Genomic DNA, 20,094 nt, shown 5'->3' with positions numbered 1-20,094 from the left:
TCCCCCTCCTGTGTTCTAAAAGGTGCAGAGTTGGATGAAAATTATACACCCCCCGACACCAGAGAAGTAGCGGTTGTTGCATTTCTTTGAGGCCTGTTGCCTGATTTCTCTCAGGCTCTCTGCCCAGTTCCTTTTGGCCCTGCCTGACTGCTAATTTGCCCGCCTCCAAGCGCCTGGCTTAGGCTCAAACTTCATCTTTAGAAGCAAGGGGGAGACGAGGGGGTGGCGGCGGGCTTACGGAGGCTTCACTTTAACTTTTATTATAGATACAAAGAAAAACAATGGCTTGTGTTTACTGAAAATTAATTTTTTGGAAATTACTTTGTCATTTGTTTTACTCTTCTTAATTAAAATTTACTCGGTGAAGAGAACACCCCATAAATTAACTCAAATGCAACAGCAAATTAATTAGCATTTAGTTACTAGACATTACTCACAGGCCGGACAAATTGTTTTCAGGCTGTCGTCTGCATTTGGCATCCGGGGCGCAGGCAGGGCTGGCAGGGCGCCGTCAGCTGTTTTCGCCAGTGCTCTCTGGGCTTTGCTGGGATCCCTCTGTCACCTGCCCTTCCAGGTGCTCTGGTCACTGTGGGAGCAAGGTCCCTCTGAGCACAGGTCTGGGCAAGCCCTTTACATCTTCATCTGGGGAACACTCATTCCTTCCCTGGAAACAATCGGGAAGAAAGGTGGCATCAGGAAAGCGAGACTGTGTTGCAACAGTCTTGCCCGGATGCTGGAGGATGACAGGGTGACCTCAGGGAGGCCCCTTTTGGCTACAGAGATCCTCGATTCTATGACATGCAGCCTGATGAGACCACTGCCAAGTCCTCTCTATCCTTAAGCAGTATGAGGATTCCTTCATTCCTTCCTCAGGCCCACATGTTGGACCTAAGGAAAAGCTCCCCGAAGGAAAGACCTGGAAGGCACAGGGGAAGTTCATACAAGAAACAAGCTAGAATGACTGGTTTCTGCTGACAAACCATTCTTACTTTTTGCAAAAGAGGATGAGAGGCTTAGAACAAGGTGGTGAAGGACCCACGCAAGCTGCCTGGGTTGGAATCCAGCTCAGCTTGCTGCTGTGTGACCTTGGGCAAGTTAGTTAATCTCTCTCAACTTTGGTTTCCTTGGATCCTAATAATCTCTATCTTTGAGGGCCGCTGGGAAGAATAAACAAGAGAGAATATATAAAGCCTAAAAATGGGGCCTGGCACACAGCAAAGGCTTGGGCAGCACCAGCAGTTCTGTGAGGGTGGCTGCGTGTGCAGCCCCTAGGACCAGATGTGTGGGCTTGGAACCCAACCAGGCTGCTTACCAAGAAACCAAATGTGCCTCAATTTCCACATCTGCATGATGGCGATGACAGGAGGCTCTTGTTTTAAAGAATAAACCATTTAATACTTGAAAGTGCTTAGAATAGCACAATAGTGTCTAGCATATAATACATGATCAATAAATGTTTGCTGATATTTCATCAATACCCTTTTTAACATTGCGACCAGGTCAGGGGCATGGAGCCATGAGCTCATAAGGGGGTCAGTTCCCCCACAGTCGTCTGAGGGAAGCCAAGCAGCCAGTGCAGAGGCGGGCTCTTCCTGAGAGAGACTTATCTCTACGCTGCACCAGGCCCTGCAAATGAACAAACGAGTCAGCCCAGCCGGGCCAGCCGACAGTAGAAACACCACTAATGCAGCCTGATTCCCTCCTATCTATGCAGAGTGGCAGCCCCATAAATAGTCCCCCTTGCTGACAAACAGGAGGGAGGGCCAGAAGTGGGCACTCACTGATAAACAATGATGTATGGCAGGCTTCTGCAGCAAAGCCACTGTGCTCCTGCGGATTGGGGCTCTCCAGGGGAGGAAGGTGGAGTGACCCGCAGCTGCGATCAGAAGAAGGGTCATTACAAGGAGGCCTCTGACCCCCCGTGTCCTCTCCTTCCCCTACCATGGCCTTGTCATCCCCCACGAGAGAAGCCCCGCAAAGGTGGTCTACTGGCAGTTCCAACAGCCAGACACCAGGGACAGGGGCAGGGCAGCCAGGGGAACAGCAGGCAGGTTGTTCAGCGGCCCCTCCTCGGTGGCCAGAACACTGCTAGGACAGAGCTCTCTGGAGAAGCAGCTTTGCTGGGCACTGTGTTAAGAGCACGTACCCTGAGCCAGCTGAGCCGGTTCAAATCCCAGTCCCACCCACTAGCCTCCTACATAGCCCAGAGCAAGTTAGTAAATCTTCCATGCCTCAGTTTCCCCAGATGTAAAATAGAGATCATTAGAGTACCAAGTCACAGGACTGTGAGAATTACAGGAATCAACACATATTCAGTGCTTACTTAGCCCAACACTTGGAACAGAAGCAGCACAGCGTATCTGCTACTATTAATTTCTTCCATAGAACATGTGCCATCCTCTCACCTAGCACATTTTTATGGAGCACTTATTATGTGGAGGACATTGTATTTGGTGCTGGGAGTAGGAGAACAAGTGAGAAATATAGCCCTGGCACCCCAGCAAGAGTTGTCTGTTACAAAGTGAGGTGCATCTGGCATTTTCTTGTAAATGGTGGTGTTTCATCAAATCTCACGTTGTCTGTCACTTATTTCACTCGATGAACACTTATGGAGCACCTACGCTGTGCCAGATACTGTGAGAGGCACCGGGGACATATGCGGCCACCCAGAAATAGCCCCCACCTTCGGAGCAGTTTAACAATAATCACAATAAGGCAGTCTGTGGCTGATGCTACGCAGCATCCATCACCCACTTTCTTCCTGCTCGAGCCTCAGCATGATCCATACCATCCCTCTGGCAAACTCCAGAGCCTGATTGGTTGGAGGACCCCTGCCTCTGATTGTTTGAGGAATGGGTGAATGAATCAACTCCTATAGAATGAGATGTAAGAGGAAGGTGCTGAAGGTCTGGGGAAAAGCTTCCTTTCCCTCTCCCACCAACAGTGTCAAGATTCCTTTTTATCCACGTTCTCGCCAATGCTTGCTGCTTCTTGTGGTTTTGATTTTAGCCATTGTGACAGGTGTGAGGTGATATCTCATTGTAGTTTTGATTTGCATTTCCCTGATGGTAAGGGATGATGAGCATCTTTTCATGTGTCTATTGGCCATCTGTATGTCTTTGTTGGAAAAATGTCTATTCGGGTCTTCGGGCCATTTTTTAATTGGATTTTTTGGAGTGTTGGGTTGTATAGTTCTTTATATATTTTAGATATTAACCTCTATTGGATACATCATTTGCAAATACCCTCCTCCGTTCAGCAGATTGCCTTGTCGTTTATTGATGGCTTCCTATGGCTGTGCAAAACATTTTATTTTGGTGTGGTCTCAATAGTTTACGTTTTGCTTTTGTTTCCCTTACCTGAGGAGAAATATCCAGAAAAATGTTAAGGCTTGTGTCAAAGAGATAACTGCCTACGTTTTCTTCTAGGAGTTATATAGTTTCGGGTGTCACATGTAGGTCTTTGATCCACTTCATTTTTTTTTTTTTTTGGATGATGTGAGAAAGTGGTCCAGTTTCATCCTTCTGAATATAGCTGTCCAGTTTTCCCAACACCATTTGTTGAAGAAATTGTCTCCATTGTGTATACTTGCCTCTTTTGTCATAGACTAGTTTATCATATAGTTGTGGGTTTGCTTCTACACTATCCTGTTCTATTGATCTACGTATCTATTTTTGTGCATGTACCATACTGTTTTGATTACTACAGCCTTGTAGTACATCTTGAAATCTGGGATTATGATACCTCCAGCTCTGTTCTTATTCTCAAGATTCTTTTGGCTATTCTGAGTCTTTTTGCGGTTCCACACAAATTTTAGGATTATTTATTCTAGTTCTATGAAAAATGTTGGTATTCTGATAGGGATTGCACTGAATTTGTAGATTGCAAATTGTAATACGGACATTTTAACAGTATTACTTTTTCCACTCCATGAGCATTGGCTACCTTTTGTTTGTGTCATCTTCAATTAATTCCATAGTGTTTTACAGTTTTCAAAGTACAGATCTTTTACCTCCTTAAGTTTATTCCAAGGTATTTTATCCTTTTTGATACAATTGTAAATGGAATTGTTTTCCTAATTTTCCTTTCTCCTACTTCATTATTTGTGTATAGAAATGCAACCTATTTCTGCACACTAATTTTGTATCGTGCAACATTACTGAACGCGTTTATTACTTCCAATAGTTTTTTGGTGGAGTCTTTAGTGTTTTCTATGGGTAATATTATATCATCTGTAAATAATGACAGTTTTACTCTTTACCACTTTGGATGACTTTTCTTTTTCTTGTCTGATTGCTGTGGCTAGGACTTCCAGTACTGTGTTGAAAAAAAGTGGCAACAGCAGGCATTCTTGTCTTGGTTTTGATCTTAAAGGCAAAGCCCTCAGGTTTTTACCATTGAGTATGATGTTAGCTGTGGGTTTTTCCAAATGTACTCTTTATTATGTTAAGGTATGTCCCTTCTAAATCACTTTGTTGAAAGTTTTTTATCATGAACTGCTGTTAAATTTTGTCAAATGCTTTTTCTCCATCTACTGAAATAATCGTATGGTTTTTATCCCTTCTCCTCTTAATGTGGTGTATTACATTGATTGATTTGTGAATATTGAATCATCCTTGCATATGCAGAATAAATCCCACTTGATCTTGGTGAATGATCCTTTTAATGTATTATTAAATGCGGTTTGTTAATATTTTGTTGAGGATTTTTACATCTATGTTCATCAGAGATATTGGCCTGTAGTTTTTTCTTCTTTGAAGTCTCTGTCTGGTTTTGGTATCAGGGTAAAGCTGGCCTCACAGAATGTATTTGGAAGCTCCCCTTCCTCTTCTGTTTTTTTTGGAATAGTTTGAGAGGAATAGTTATTAACTGTTTTTTAAATGTTTGGTAGAATTCACCTGTGACTCCATCTGGTCTTGGACTTTAGTTTGTAGGCAGTTTTTTTATTATCATTATTACTGATTCAATTTTCTTTATAGAAATTGGTCCGTTCAGATTTTCTATTTATTCTTGATTCGGTTTTGAAAGATCGTATGTTTAAGTTGTCCAATTTGCCGGCATATAATTTTTCATAGTATTCTCTTATAATCCCTTGTATTTCTATAGTGTCAATTTCTGATTTTATTTATTTGGATCCTCTCCCTTTTCTTGATGAATCAAGCTAAAAGTTTATCAATTTTGTTTACCTTTTCAAAGCATCAGCTCTTGGTTTCATTGATCTGTTCTATTTTTGTTTTTACTTTTTTTAAATTTCTACTCTGATCTTTATTAGTTACTTCCTTTTACTAATTTTGGGCTTTGTTCTTTTTCCATTCCTTTAGCTTTAAGGTTAGAATGTTTGAGACTTTTCCTGTTTCTATATTGCTATAGGTCTATATTGCTCTATAGATCTATATTGGTCTATATTGCTATAAATTTCTCAAATAGAACTGCTTTCATTGGGTCCTAGAGGTTTTGTACCGCTGTGTTTTCACTTTCATTTGTATCCACAGTTTTTTTTTTCTTTTAACTTCCTCTCCGTTTGCTTCATTGACTCATTGGTTATTTAGTAACATGTTATTTAGCATCCACATGTTTGTGGATTTTTTTTTTTAATTGTTTTTCTTTTCTTTCAGTTTTTTTTTTTTTCTAAGTGCTTTCTAGTTTCATACCATTGTGGTCAGAAAAGATGCATGATATTATTTCAATCTTCTTAAATTTATTTAGATTTGTTTTGTGGCCTAACGTGTGGTCTATCTTAGAGAATATTCCATATACACTTGAAAAGAATGTGGTTTTGGTTGTTTTGGGTTAGAATGTTCTGTATATATCTGTTAAGTCTTTCTGGTCTAATATGTTGTTCAAAGATATTGTATTCTTTATTGATTCTCTGTCTGGATGATCTTCCATTAATATCAATGGTTCAAATCCCCTACTATTTCTCTCTTTACATTTGTTAATATTTGTTTTATGTATTTAGGTGCTCCAGTGTTGGGTGCATAGATATTTATGATTGTTTTTCCCTCTTGTTGGATTGATCCCTTTATCATTCTGTAATGTCTCTTACTATAGTCTTTGTTTTCAGTCCATTTTGTCTAACATAATACTGCTATCCCATTTTTTTCTTCATTTGCTTGGAAAATCTCTTTCTATACATTAACTTCCATTTACTTGGAATATCACTTTCTATCCATTCACTTTCAGTCTGAGTGTCTGCAGGTCTGAATGAGTCTCTTATAGGCAGCATAGAGATAGAGTTTGTTTGTTTGTTTGTTTTTCCCATTCCACCATCCTATGCCTTTTGATTGGAGCATTTAGACCATTTACATTTAAAGTAAGTATTGATAGGTATGTACTTATTGGCATTTTGTTAACTGTTTTCTGGTTGTTTTGTAATTTTCTGTTCCTTTTTTCTTGCTCTCCTGATGACTGTCTTTAGCATTATATTTGGCTTCTTTTCTTCTTTTGTATCTATTATAGGTTTTGTGTTAGTGGTAATTGTGAGGCTCGTATGAAACATCCTAGGCATACCACAATCTGTACGAAGTTGATGGTTACTTAAGTTCAACACGTACTAAAAGAACTTCTTTCTTACTCTCATCTCCACATTTTATGTATATGTTGCCATATTTTACATCTTTTTACTCATAATTTTCTTACTTCTAATTATGGCCTTTTACTTTACACTTAAAGAAGTCCCTTTAACATTTATTAGGCTGGTTTCATGATGATGAACTTTTATTTGCCTGGGAACCTCTTTATTTGTCCCTTAATTCTGAATTTTAACCTTACTAGATAGAGTATTCTTGGTTCTAGGTTTTTTATCCTTTCAGTACCTTGAATATATTATGCCATTCTCTCTTGGCCAGGGTCCTAGGGTACTCCATGCAGAAATACCCTGGCAGGGTGGCTGGAGCTTAGCAGGGCATGAGCCAGGGAGTCTGAGGTCTTTCCATGCAAGAGGCACTCGGGCAGAACAGCTGTAGCTGAAGTGGGTACAAGCCAGGAGGCCCAAGGGTGCTCAGTGCAAGGGGTACCCTGGTGAATCAGCTGGACCCAAAGTGGTATAGGACTGGAGTGTTCTGGGTACTTTGCACATGTGTCACCTTGGTGAGAGAGCTGGAGCTATGGTGAGTGCTGACTGGGAGTGTCCTGGTGTGTGCCCTCAAGCTGGCTGTGTGCTGAGCCATGGTGGGTGTGATCTAGCTCTCCCACCATTTGGCAGAGTTTAGGGCTGAATCCTTTGTATTCTTGTTGCCCTTTGAAACCAAGGCTTTTTTCTGTGCCCCAGGGCACTCAGAGCTAGAATGACCTATAGCTCAGAGCTCACCTTCCCTGTGGAGGGGTATAAACTGTGGCTCTTGCCAGCCTTGCCAAACTGGAGAGAGTTCCAGCTACTGTCTTGCTACTATTTGGCAAACTGGCTAGTTCCTTTATATTCTACTTGTTCTTTTAAACCATTGTTTTCTTTCTTTCTTTTTTTTTTTTTTTTTTTTTCCTGCGCCCAGGGTTATCCCTTTCCTTGTTGTTCACAGCTCAGAGTGGGTTTCCCTTCCTGAAGACTCTGACTCCCCTGCTGGTCTCTGTGTGGTCTATCTTTTCTTGTGCAGAAGCTATTCAATGTAGATTTGCTCTGTCCTGCAAGAGGTTTATTTAAGGTCTTCCTCCGCCACCCTCTTGGACCAAACTTCTCCAGGTTTCTGTTCTCTGCTGCTAAAGCATCCTGTGGAATCATAGGCTAATGGTAATACATCTTACTATTAATAGTTAACATTAAAAAGTGCCTGACATTTCACAGTACACTTTCACATTTATTATTTTATTTGATCTCCAAACCAAACCCGTCAGAAAGCCTTTCTTTTCATCCTCATTTTACAAATGGAGAAGCAAAAGCTTGGGAGTTTTGATGACTCACACAAGGTTGTTCAGTTGGAAAGTGAGGAGCTGGTGTCTGCCCATCAGAACTTGGGCTGGCTAACTCCACCTTCTGTGTTCTCACTCCCATCCAACAGGACTACCATTGCTCCAGCGTTTTTTGGAACATCTCTCCTGGAATTGACTGTAAGTGATTTTAATAAAAAACAGTTCCAGGACAGCCTGGGTGGCTCAGTGGTTTAGCACCGGCTTCACCCAGATGTGATCCTGGAGACCTGGGATCGAGTCCCACGTTGGGATCCCTGCATGGAGCCTGCTTCTCCCGCTGCCTGTGTCTCTGCCTCTCTGTGTATCTCTCTGTCTCTCATGAATAAAATAAATAAAATCTTTTAAAATAAAAAATAAATAAATAACAGCTCCAGAAAGGGGATTCCTGCTGTTTCCAGAGGAATTCAGGCATCCACTAGGGGTTTTCTTTCCATAAGGCTTCCATAAATCTCTTTAGAAGTATGAGACTTTTGGAGCTGTCAAGAAGGCAGACAAAGATTGAAACTTAATCTTTTTTTTTTTTTAAGATTTTATTTACTTACTCATGAGAAATTGAGAGAGAGAGGCAGAGACAGAGGCAAAGGGAGAAGCAGGCTCCATGCAGGGAGCCTGATGTGGGACTCGATCCCAGGACCCCAGGATCATGACCTGGGCTGAAGGCAGACATTCAACCATTGAGCCACCCAGGCCTCCCTGAACCTTAATCTCTTGGGAAGTGGTCTCCATTGACTTGTCCCAGTGAAGAGAAACAGTTTAGTCCACAGACACTGCTAGATCATTAAAGAAGAAGGGACGATCCATTGTTACCCTTAACAGTGACATTTGTACTATCTCCCAGCACTGTTCTAGAGGGACGTGGTGCCAAGCCCAGGAAAGGAGTGCCATAAAATATGAAAGGAGGAGCCACATGAAAAACCTATTAACAAGCACTGGCTCCGAGAGCAGTAGAGAACAGAGTGAACCTAGGTGCAGGTAGAGGTAGTTTGGGGCAATAATTTTTCAGATCAGGACTAGATGAAGGTAGACTAGAAAGAGGCCTACACATATTTGTGGTCAGAGGGGAACAAGTCACAGAGCAAAGACCAAGGGGTGAGTACCGTATCTTATATGATACGATACTGTTCTAAATCTGTTAATAATACCATCTTGATATAATCCACACTAAATGTTTGTTAGCACACACTTTAGAGTCACTTTGCCATCATTCATCAGTACAGCCATCCATGATTTACTTCAGATGCTATCAGAGGACTACCATCTCTGCCTTCTGAATCTGTAACGGGGAAAAAACAGCACCCATTCTCCACCATATCAAACCTATTTCAAATTGTAAAGGTTACTTTTAAAAATAGGCTACGGTAATGTACTCGCTGGCACTACACACCTTGTACAAGAAAAGCAGAGGCAAGAAGGGTATGGGAAGTTAGAGAACCTTCCTTTACTGACTCTCAAACTGAGTGAAGCTCTCTGTTGAGATGATCTCTGACATTTACAGTGGAAACCTGTATGTTCTTGCTATGTAAATAAAATTATTGGTATGAAATGACATTAAAGTTTTGTCAATAAATGAATTCTTCCTAAAAAAAAAAAAAACCTACAAGTAGGTCTGATGGCAAGGAATCCTCAAAGAGTGAAAGGTGGGTCCCACGGGCAGCATGGAGTTCAGACCACATGCTGTAGAAGGAGATGGTCCAGCTGATGGCTCTCTGACCACCCTGTTCCTTTGTTCTCATTCTTAAAGGTTCTGTGCACTGATTCTGAAAGTTTTACAAAAGGAATATCATAGTTGCCCTTGAGCCATTAATCCTGGTTCAAGAGTGGGGTGGGGAGCTGGAGAAGAAGTGATACTCTACTGCTGGAGTTGAAGACTATCCAGGGAACAGAAGAGGAAACAGAAAAAATAACATTCCTTTGGGGAGAGGCACCAGACCCCCAAAATAAGACAAAGTAGGACCACTTGATCAAAAGCTACAGTGTAACAGCACCTGCAGATGCCAAGAGGCTGGCGGGTAGGGAAATGGGCCCCTTTACCTTTTCAAGAATCCTTAAATGGCCCCTAGGGGGAATACCACAACCCGGTAACAGTGGGGGTAAGAACAGAAGGGAAGCATGTGAGGAGCTGTGAGGGCTGAGGGGAGAGGTCAGCAATTTTTTCTGGCTCCTTATGCCCTTCCCCTCTGTACTGCTGTGACCTGGGAGCTTGAGGTTACATACGTGCCTGTCATGGAGTCGAATCTCCATTCTTGGAGCATGGGTTTGAGATTTGCAGTTGGAAGTCTTTGAGAGACAATCACAGAGAATAAAGTGGCTGACCAAGGTGGGCAATAACATATTTTTGTCAGGAATAACCACTTTTTTTGGTAACTGTTGCCATTTCTAGCAATAAAAACCCTGAGATTCAGAAAAAGTCTAATCACACAAGGCCACCCAAGTCTGCTCGTAGAGTTGGCATGATTGGTTGGCAAGCCCAGGCTTTGAATTCAGGTAATGATTCCACCAGTTTGTGTGTCTATAAAGACACAAATATCCATCTCGCCTCATTGTTCTAAGATGACATATGGAAAGGGTTTAGTCCAAAATCAGCCACCTCACTGGCACTGAAGAAATACTAGTTCTCCCCTTCTTCTACCTGAGAGACTTGCCTAAGCGTGGGTCACATTTCACTCTTTCTGTGTAGCTCAAACTCTCTCCAGTGCTACAGAATTTCTACATTACAAGCCTGGCTGAGTGTTTGACCTTCTGGAATGAATTCAGTGCGAATAATGTTATTGATGTCAATGAAATAAATCAACATTGTCTTTACTTTTGGTCTTGGATCATACTTTCCATCATCTGAGAGATATTGAAATTCTCCATGGCATGCTTGGGCTCTTAGCTTCCAGCTCACAGCAGAAATGGCAACAGTGAGCAATAACTAGGCACCTACTACCTGGTGCCCAGATTTTAATTTTGTAATACCATTCTCCAATTTTAAGAAAAATCAAGGCTCCTTGGAGAAATGACTGATTCTAGAGTTCCTTGCAGGAAATATAGAAGTAGAACCTGGAGCATCTAATTGTACCACAAGGTAAGGAAGTGCTCAAAAAAAAAATTAAAGAATGGACACAGGAGCCAAACTAAAAGAGTTCTTATTGACCAAAGCTGGAAAAATCTGAGCAACGAAATAAGTAGTGTAGCATTTTTATAACGAAAATATAAAATAAAATCCATGAGTCCTTACTGATGTAAATAAATGATTAAATAAATAAATGAATGGACAAGGTACTAAACTACTTTTTGGAAAAAAAAATAAAATAAAATAAACTACTTTTTGCATTTAGTCTCATGTAACCCTCCCAGCAGGCCCATGAAGTAAGAAACATAATCTTCATTATGTAGAGCAGGAAACCGAGGCTCAAGGGGTTAATTAACTTTTTCAAGGCTACCTTCTGCCTCCCCCCACCCCTCATGTGTAAGAGACCAGGGTTAATCCTAGCTCCCTCTGGTGCTAATGTCTATGCTCCTTTTCCATACCACACACCAATCCCAAGTTAATATTTTATTTCAAATTATATTATTCATCTACTTCAAAAAAAAATGGAATAAATGCCAAGACTTCATTGTTTCTCTTCATCACTGAAAATGCATAGCAAAAGTTGTATAAAAACTTTACTGCTCTTCAGATTCGGTTCCAGAATGAATCTGTCCCTATATCTAATTTTAACTCTTCAGCCATCCTTCTATCTGAATGTGCGAAATCTCTGACTTTTTCAATATTTCCATCGGGCCATTGGACAGCTGCTCCATGTATCACTGTGGACAGCTTGACTTTGGTCTTAAAAATGTGGATGCCTTCACACAGACTTGCTTCTGGCATTACTCCATCTGCATATGCCACTTCTCACTTGCCAGGGGTCTCACCTGCAGGCTTATTTGCTGCCATCCAAAATGGGACTTTACATTTTTGCTCTAAACATCAGCCACTCACCTTCATGTCAACACAGGACAACTCGCACTTTGGCCGCTAAAGCTTCTTCTTCAAAGACAGAGTGATCTACTCTATGCTGTATTTCAGTTTCAATCAAGGATCCCCATTTTCCACAAACCACTCAAATGTCATCTCAGAGTACTAGATTCACACCACAGTGTGATACTCAGATCTCTTCATATAATAGTAAGACTACTCTACTCTCTAATAAAATACAATGTTAGAGTTGCCCTTTGACTCAGTGATACCACTTTTAATAATCTACCCTGAGGAAATAATTGAAACACAAAGATTTATGTAATGTTCACCACATCTTATATGCAATAACTAAAAATTGGAAACCATCTCAATATCAACAATAAGAAAATGGTTAAATAAATTATAGTGTGTAACTACACGAGAATATTATGAAGCCTTTAAAGATCATGTTTTCAAAAAAGATTTAAAGATACAGGAAAACATTTATGATATGGAATTTTATTTTAAAAAGAAAAAGAAAAGAAAACTACTTTCAAATATACAAAGGGCTGGAGATTGAAGATGGAGTTAACTTATTCTGAGTGGCTGCAGAGGGAGAAAGGGAAATAGTATCCATAAGAGAAGGCTACCAAGAAGAATATGGGGGAGGATTATAATTTTTCTAGTGGTTATGGCTGTCCAAAGTGTAAAGGATGTCCCGGGCAGGTCATGCTTTCCCTGGTATCAGAGGATTCCAAACTGAGGCAGGGCAACCACCAGATATGGGAAATGGCAAAGGAGCCCCAAACAGAATGTGACATTGGCCCAGAGAACCCATGAGGGTCCTTCCTCCTTTGATAGTATAAGATTGTGCTAGAAGCTTTGTCTTCTAACCACATATATGAGCATGATCAGTGTCAGAGAAGATGAAACAGAAGAGGCATGAAGAGTGAAGGCATGAATTTCCCCAAGTGATAGCAGATGGGTCCTATCTTATTACAGCACTGTTGCCCCTCACTCAGACTACAGGGGTCAGTCTTTGGCCTTCCCAAATCAAGAGATTCTTTTCTCTTCCTTAGGTGGCCTGTTTTGCACAGGACAACCCTCACATCCAGACATTTTCTTCTTATCTACTTGGAGCCTATTGGTATCTTCCTTATTTTAAGGTTTTGATTTATTTATTTTAGAGAGAGAGGGGTAGAGTGGGGAAGGAAGGAGATAAGCAGATTCCTCACTGATTGCAGAGCCCAACTCAAGGTTGAATCTTACAGCCCTGAGATCCCTGAGCTGAAATCAAGAGTTGGACTCTTAACCCACCAAGCCACCCAGGCTCCCCCTGTGTGTATCTTTTCAGGATGGAGAGTTTTGGTGTTCATTGAAGTGATACAGAGTTGGAGAGTCAGAGCAGCCTGTGAGGACTTCTGCACATCCTCAAAATTAGGTTCACTGTGGTGGTATACCTTACTACTTCATTAGCTGCAGATCAGGGTTATATGACATGTGTTTAGTTTATACAGGGACTTTGGAAGAGACTAGATTATAAGGCAGCTGATGACAGACCCCTGGAAAAGGCTGGAGAGGTTCTACTGTAAATACCTAAATAGAGATTTGTGTAAGACAACCTTGAAAGCAGAGTTTTTAAAAGGTCTAAGGAACACCTAGCACCCAGATCTTGATTTGTAACACCATTCTCCAATAAAAAGAAATTAAGGCGCCTCAGAGAGATGGCTGATTCTAGGTTTGGGGCAGAAACTACCTAAGTTGAGCCTGGATCATCTTGTAGTACCAGTAAGTAAGGAAGTGCTCAAAAAATAGATGGTTGAGCAGGTCCAAGGGACATAGGAGCCAACCTAAAAGAGCTCCCATTGGCCAAAAATGGAAAACTTTGAGCAACAGGCTAAATCATGGAGCATTTTGTTATAATGAAGTGATAAAATAATGTAGTGATATAAATGTTGATGTAAATAAATGAATGGGAAATAAGAGACAGGTTGGCAAAAGAATTCCAAATAATTTATGTAGGTCCTCTGCCCTCAATGAAGAGTTGCCTTGAGTGCAGCCTGCACAGTGACTTCCCCTCAGACAGGGCAGTATGGAAAAAGTGTAACTTCACAGTGGATTAACCCAAGAGACACACTCTCTGCGGAGTGATAAGGTCAACACCAACAGTGATACACCACGTATGTGATAGTATGTACCCTTTGCATGACATGAAGACAGCACATTTACCCTTTGTAGTCTTCCTTCCCAAACTCTTTATAGCCCCAGCCTAACCCTGAGGAAAACATCAACCAAATCCTAATTGAGGCACATTCTACAAAATACGCAGCCCGTCCCCCTCAAAACTGTCAAGGGCACCAAAAAACTTTAAAAGTCTAGGAGTGGAACACCTGGGTGGCTCACTAGTTGAGCATCTACCTTTGGCTCAGGGCATGATCGCAGTGTCCTGGGATCAAGTCCCGCATCAGGCTCCCCGCAGGGAGCCTGCTTCTCCTTCTGCCTTTGTCTCTGCCTCTCTCTGTGTGTCTCTCATGAATAAATAAATAAAATCTTAAAAAAAAAAAGTCTAGGGGGTGCCTGGGTAGCACAGTTAGTTGGGAGTCCAAGTGTCAGGTTTGGCTCAGGTTGTGATCTCAGGGTCATGAGATCAAGCCCCATGTTGGGCTCCACAATTGACAGGGAGTCTGCTTAGGTCTCCCTTTCCCTCTGCCCCTCCCTCCCCCAGCATGTACTCTCTCTCTCTCTCAAAATAAATAAACAAATCAATCAATCAATGCTAAGAAGGGCACCTGGGTGACACATCACTTAATAAACATTTGACTCTTGGTTTCATCTCAATTCATGATCTCAAGGTGGAGAGATCAAGCCCCACATAAGGCCCCATACTCAGCCAGGTGTCTGCCTAAGACTCCCTCCCTTCCTCTCCCTCTGCCCCTCCCCACCCTCTGCATTTCTCTCTCTCTAAAATAAATAAATAATCTTTAAATTAAGAAAAAAAAAAAGTCTAAGAAACTGTTACAGCCAAGAGCAGCCTAAGTAGACACAAGGACCAAATATAATGTGGTACCCTGAGTGGAATCCTAGACGGTGAAAGGACATTGGTGAAAAATAAGGAGATCTGAATAAAATAAAAGCTTTAGTTAACAAGTAGGTACCAATACTGGTTTGTTAATTACGACAAATGTACCGTACTAATGTAAGATATTGGCAATCGGGAGAATTGAGATGAGCTATATAGAACCCTCTGTACGATCTTCCAATTTTTCTGTAAATGTAAAACTATTCTACAGTATGAACTTCAAGCCTAAAGAAGAAACTAGAGGATTGGGCCTGTGTGAGCACTTTGTGGAAGCTGAGTGAGGCTAGATGCTCAGAGAAAGGAACAAATCAGATGAATTTCCAACATTGGGAAACCACCAAGAACAAAGCAACAGGCCAGGAGAATGGGGGCATTTGAGGGTTTTTGCCTGGTTCCTGCCAGAAATGCTCCAGCTTACCTTGTCCTCCAAAACTGCGAGTCTGTCTGGGTTGACAGCAAAGCAAACCGGAGCAAGGATCAGAGGCTTTGTGTTAAGCAAGACAAAACTAAGCTCTGAAACTCTGCAGTCCACCAGCCGCTTGAAAACCTGCTATTTCCTATAGTCCCAACTCCAGGACTCACTCACCTGGAATAAAGTCGTTCTTTCATTTCTAACAAATAGATGTGCGAGTCCGGGGCTCCCGCGCCTTCCAACCCAGAAGATGGGGTGTAGACCAGGAGTGGGGAGCAAGGCTACAGGTCCGCGGGGCATCATCTGGAGTGGGGAACGAGCACATCTTCATTTTACAATTGCCAATTCACGTCTCTTGGAAGCAGAGAAACTGGAAGTCGAAAAGGAGGATTTGGCACCGTCCCTGGCTTCTGCCATCCTTGTGACACTGAGAACTGGAGAAATCCAAGAAAAAAGAGGCCCCGGAATGAATGAAAGGCTGAATGGGAAGCCGGACACACCCTTTTCTCAGCAACGGGAAGACCAAAGTTTAAAAGGGCAGAGCATAGTGTCCTGTGACCAAAGCCCCGTGCGCTTGTGCCCTGACCCCGGTTCTGGTCCCCTGCGGGTCCAGCTCCCCATCCTCACCCGTAATCCGCCAGAGCTTGGGCTCACTTCATGCCGGAACTCCTTCCTCCCAGAGCTTTCTCTGGAGCTGGTGGTTCTTTGAGCCCAGAGGGTGCCCTCAAGCAGCGCCTACTTATTTCTCCCACTTGCTCACATCCCGAGGAAAAGGAGTAGAGAAAAAAATTTGGGGGGTCTTATGATTAAAAAATTGGCTGGGCGATGTTTTATGCATGCATCTGTTATGCTAAAATAACCATCCTTTCCAACCAGGCCCACCTGCTGTCTTTTTCAATTTTAAGTATTTCTAAGTAGCAATCAAATCAGTATAATTTGTTCTTTATCTCGGCAAAACCATTGTGAAAGAAAAATGTGACCATTATGTTACATCAGGGAAAAATACAAGCCCTTTATTTGCAGCCTTCTCTATACTCTATCAGATCTCACAGTTGTCATTATGCCAGTTGTATTTAATGTTGTTCAAATGAACAGAGCTTTCTTTAATCACTACAGCCTTCTTTCCCCTAAATGCTTTTTCCAAGGTTATGGTTTTCAGAGATAAATACATAAATACCAATGTTATGAATACGTTAAGGGTATCCAAGAGACAGCTTTCAGGATTTGTAGCAAGAACCTGCTGTCACTGGAGTCACACAATAGCTGGCTGATGTTTTGAGTACGAAGTTACTGGGTATTAGGAGAAGGCCTGATACCCTGCTCCGCGGCAGAAGGCTATTTTGAGCGGATCACAATAGACTACTCAGCAAACGCTGGCTCTGAAATCTGGTGTCAGGATCCTCAGTGCTAATAACCAAAGGCACAAGTCCAGAGCCCTGAGCACTGGCCCTTCAGAGCTGGGTCACGGTGATCCGGGCTGGGGCTTTGGATCACACCTGCGGGCAGGGGTCCTTGCGTGGACCTGACACCGAAGGCAGGCCAACGTGCGGGCTGAGGGCAGGATTTCACGCCATCTACTGCAATGTATTTTATTTGCCATTTGCAAATTAGGAACAAGAGGTTTAAAGAGGTCAGAGGACTTGCTCGAATGCGAATGTCCAGTTAGCAGCAGAAGTGGGATTAGAACCCAAGTCAGCCGAAATGCATTTCTGCTTCACTACTAATTGGAGCGCGTCAGCCTTTTAGCAGACCTCACATGGGACGGTTCCAAGCTTATACAAATCTTGCATTTATTCATTCAGACATTTCCTAAGCAAATATTTACGCTTTGCTGAGATGCTGCGAATAATAATTATCAATAGCTAATATTTTTGAGTGCCTGCGTCCTTCTAAGCACTTGGTGTACACGAAATCACTTGTCACTCCCAGTCACCCTAAGGGGTAGGTGCTATCACGATCCCCTTTTCACAGATGAGGGACATAAGGCACGGCAAGGTTAAGTAGCTTGCCCAAGGTCACACACAGAGAGGAAACCAGGATTCACAACCAGCGGACTGAGTGGCGTCAGCACCCTGAATCACTGCAAAGGAAAAATATGTCCATATCATCGTAAGTGCTGGGGAAAAAAAAAAGTGTGGATTGAGTAAAGCATTGTATTTTGCCCCTGAGAAACTTACAACACAGAGAGGAAACATCTATGTAAACAAGTAACTGAAATGCAAGATATGATATAATGTGTCAAAAGGAAAACATAAACAAAAACTAAGGGAGAAGAAGTGATGAATTCCAGCCAGGGACGGGATGGGGAGCAGAGCAGGGGAAGGGGGAAGGAGGGAAGGATGGGCCATGGGACCAGGCAGCCACACTAGGTCCCCTCCGACCCCATCCATAGGGCAGATCACGAGATGCCACCGCACCTTCTTGGGTCCAGTAGGAGAATCACGGCTCTACTTTTTAACTCAAAGGGTTACATCCGGATCTAAAGGAGAGAATGTAAGCAAATGTGATTTATAAGCTACAAGTCCCCTACTGATTTTATGCATAACTGGTGGACTGTGGGCTCCTGGAGGGCAGGAAAGACATCTTATTCATTGGTGGCATGATCTTCCCTCAGCTTGGGGTCTGACGTGTGACAGGCATTGTTGGCTCATAGAAGGGAGGGCGGGAGGAGGAGGGAAGGGAGGAAAGAAGGGAGAGTAGGTTAGGAGGAGGTAAGAAGAAGGAAGTGGGAGTGGAGCGAGAGAAAGAGGAGGACAATTAGTTAAGAGGTAAGAAGGGATGCTGTGTCAGTCAGGGCCCTCCAGAGAAATAAAAACAGGGAGATCGCACTCATGTTCCCATGCACGTACGTGCGCGCTTACATGTATTAAGAGATTTAAGTCACTACATGTATTAAGAGATTTAAGTCACTGGTTCTTGCACTTGAGAGGGCTGGCAAGTCTGAAATCCACAGGGCAGGCTGGAAATGCAGGCAGTAGTTAATGCTGTAGTCTTAAGGCAGAATTTTATGGGGGGACGGGAGGATCTCAATATTTGCTTTTAATGCCTTCAACTGATTGGACAAGGCCCACCCGCATTTCGGAGGATGATCTCCTTTACGTAAAGCCAACTGATTATAGATGCTAACTACGGCTATAGAACACCTTCATAGCAGCACCAACACAGATTAGTGTTTGATTAAATAACTGGGTAGTGTACCTAGCCAATCCGACACACAAAACTATCACAGATGCCATTCCAAGAGGAGAAACCGGTACAGCGCGGCACAGAGGCAAGGAACAGAGGCCGAAATTAGAAATTAACCTTTACCTTGGGGATTTGGCCAGGGGTCTGGGAGGAAGGAGGGGCTGCCAGCTAGCTAGAAGGCATCGCAGGTGGCTGGAGACAGCTGAAGGAACATGGGTACTTACGGGGTATCTGCTCTTCCATGTGGGGTGGAGATGTGGAACTTGAAACTGCAGACTCAGAAGCCCCCCTCCCAGACCTCTAAAACACAACTCCAAGGTGGCCCCAGGAATAGGGACTTTAAGCTCCCAGGTGATTCAGACATAACCAATCAAAACTGAAGACCTGAGTTCAAATTCTGCACCCACCACTCACTAGCCAGGCGCCCATTGAGAAGCTACCTTCCAAGAGCCTTGGTTTTTCCATCTACAAAATGGACCTCGTCGTAGCACATCCAGGGTGGTTGTGGGTGTAACACGTGTAAAGAAAAGGCAGAGGGCAGCAACTCACTGGTGCACCGCAGGCACGCGTGGAACTGGAAATAGCACGTTGGCACAGTCAGTACTCGGTGCTATGGGGCCCGGCGGAGTCTGCTGCCGAAAGGCTCCGGATGGCCCGTTGGGAGGCCATCCGCCCTGGCCTCGAACCACAGGGAGCCAGCCCACTGCCTGTAGAGACACTGGTAAGGGCACGGGCTTCGGAGTCCATGACCAGTTCCCTCCGTGTCACTGCTGGGACACGGAGTAACCTCGGGAGTGGCAGCCTTGCCTCGTGGCTCAGGAAATGCCGCAGAACTCAGCCACGGCCCCCGAGCCTGTGCGAGGTCGCTGCTTCTGAGGTTGGAGCTGGGATGTGGTTGCCCTGCTTGGCTGCTGCTGGTTTCGTTGTTCCTCCTATACGCAGAGTGTCACAAAGAAGCATCCTCAGCTGTACAGCCAGCATGCCTGGGCCTCTGTGGGCTTCTGCATGTCTACGGAGGCCTCGGAAAACTAACACCAAGGTATCCAATGAGCTGGAAGGCAGCAGGCTTGAGAGACAGGAAGCTTGGGCTGGTCTTATGGCTTCCCAGCTCCATGAGCTTAGGGAAATTGTTTAATCTCTCTGAGCCTCAGTTTTGTCATCTGTAAAATGGGGAAGATAATATCTGAGTTTTCAGGTAGGTCATGGGGATCAAATGGGATAATGTGGCACAGGATGGTGGCCGGAGTCCCTCTCTTCTGCAGTTCTCTCTTCAGGTGAGGCAGAGCCACGCTCTGGGAACTGCCTGCATCTTCCCACCTCCGTCCCAACACGCACGTGCACGCACGCACATTTGTCATTTGTCTGGTTGATATCCTTTAGATGTTAGGATAAAACTGTGCATTTGGGCAGCCCCAGTGGCTCAGTGGTTTAGCGCTGCCTTCTGCCCAGGGCGTGATCCTGGAGACCCGGGATCGAGTCCCACGTTGGGCTCCCTGCATGGAGCCTGCTTCTCCCTCTGCCTGTGTCTCTCCCTCTCTCTGTGTGTCTCTCATGAATAAATAAATAAAATCTTAAAAAAAAAAAACTCAG

General features: G+C 43.4%; 1 long non-coding RNA gene across 1 annotated transcript in view; it reads right to left on the bottom strand.

Annotated features, from left to right (window-relative positions):
• The window catches only part of LOC111095828, a 140,829-nt gene extending 122,915 nt beyond the window's left edge, over positions 1 to 17,914 (bottom strand). The window contains exons 1-3 of the long non-coding RNA XR_005359262.1: positions 17,736 to 17,914; positions 15,493 to 15,752; positions 438 to 664 (exon numbers count right to left, since the gene is read on the bottom strand). This is a non-coding gene — a long non-coding RNA (uncharacterized LOC111095828). The remainder of the gene's footprint in view (positions 1 to 437; positions 665 to 15,492; positions 15,753 to 17,735) is intronic.
• Between the last annotated feature and the right edge of the window lie 2,180 nt (positions 17,915 to 20,094).

This window comes from Canis lupus, chromosome 5 (genome assembly GCF_011100685.1).
Source record: "Canis lupus familiaris isolate Mischka breed German Shepherd chromosome 5, alternate assembly UU_Cfam_GSD_1.0, whole genome shotgun sequence".
Taxonomy (NCBI): domain Eukaryota; kingdom Metazoa; phylum Chordata; class Mammalia; order Carnivora; family Canidae; genus Canis; species Canis lupus.
The sequence above is the reverse complement of the archived record's forward strand: the minus strand, read 5'-3'. Positions and strand labels throughout refer to the sequence as shown.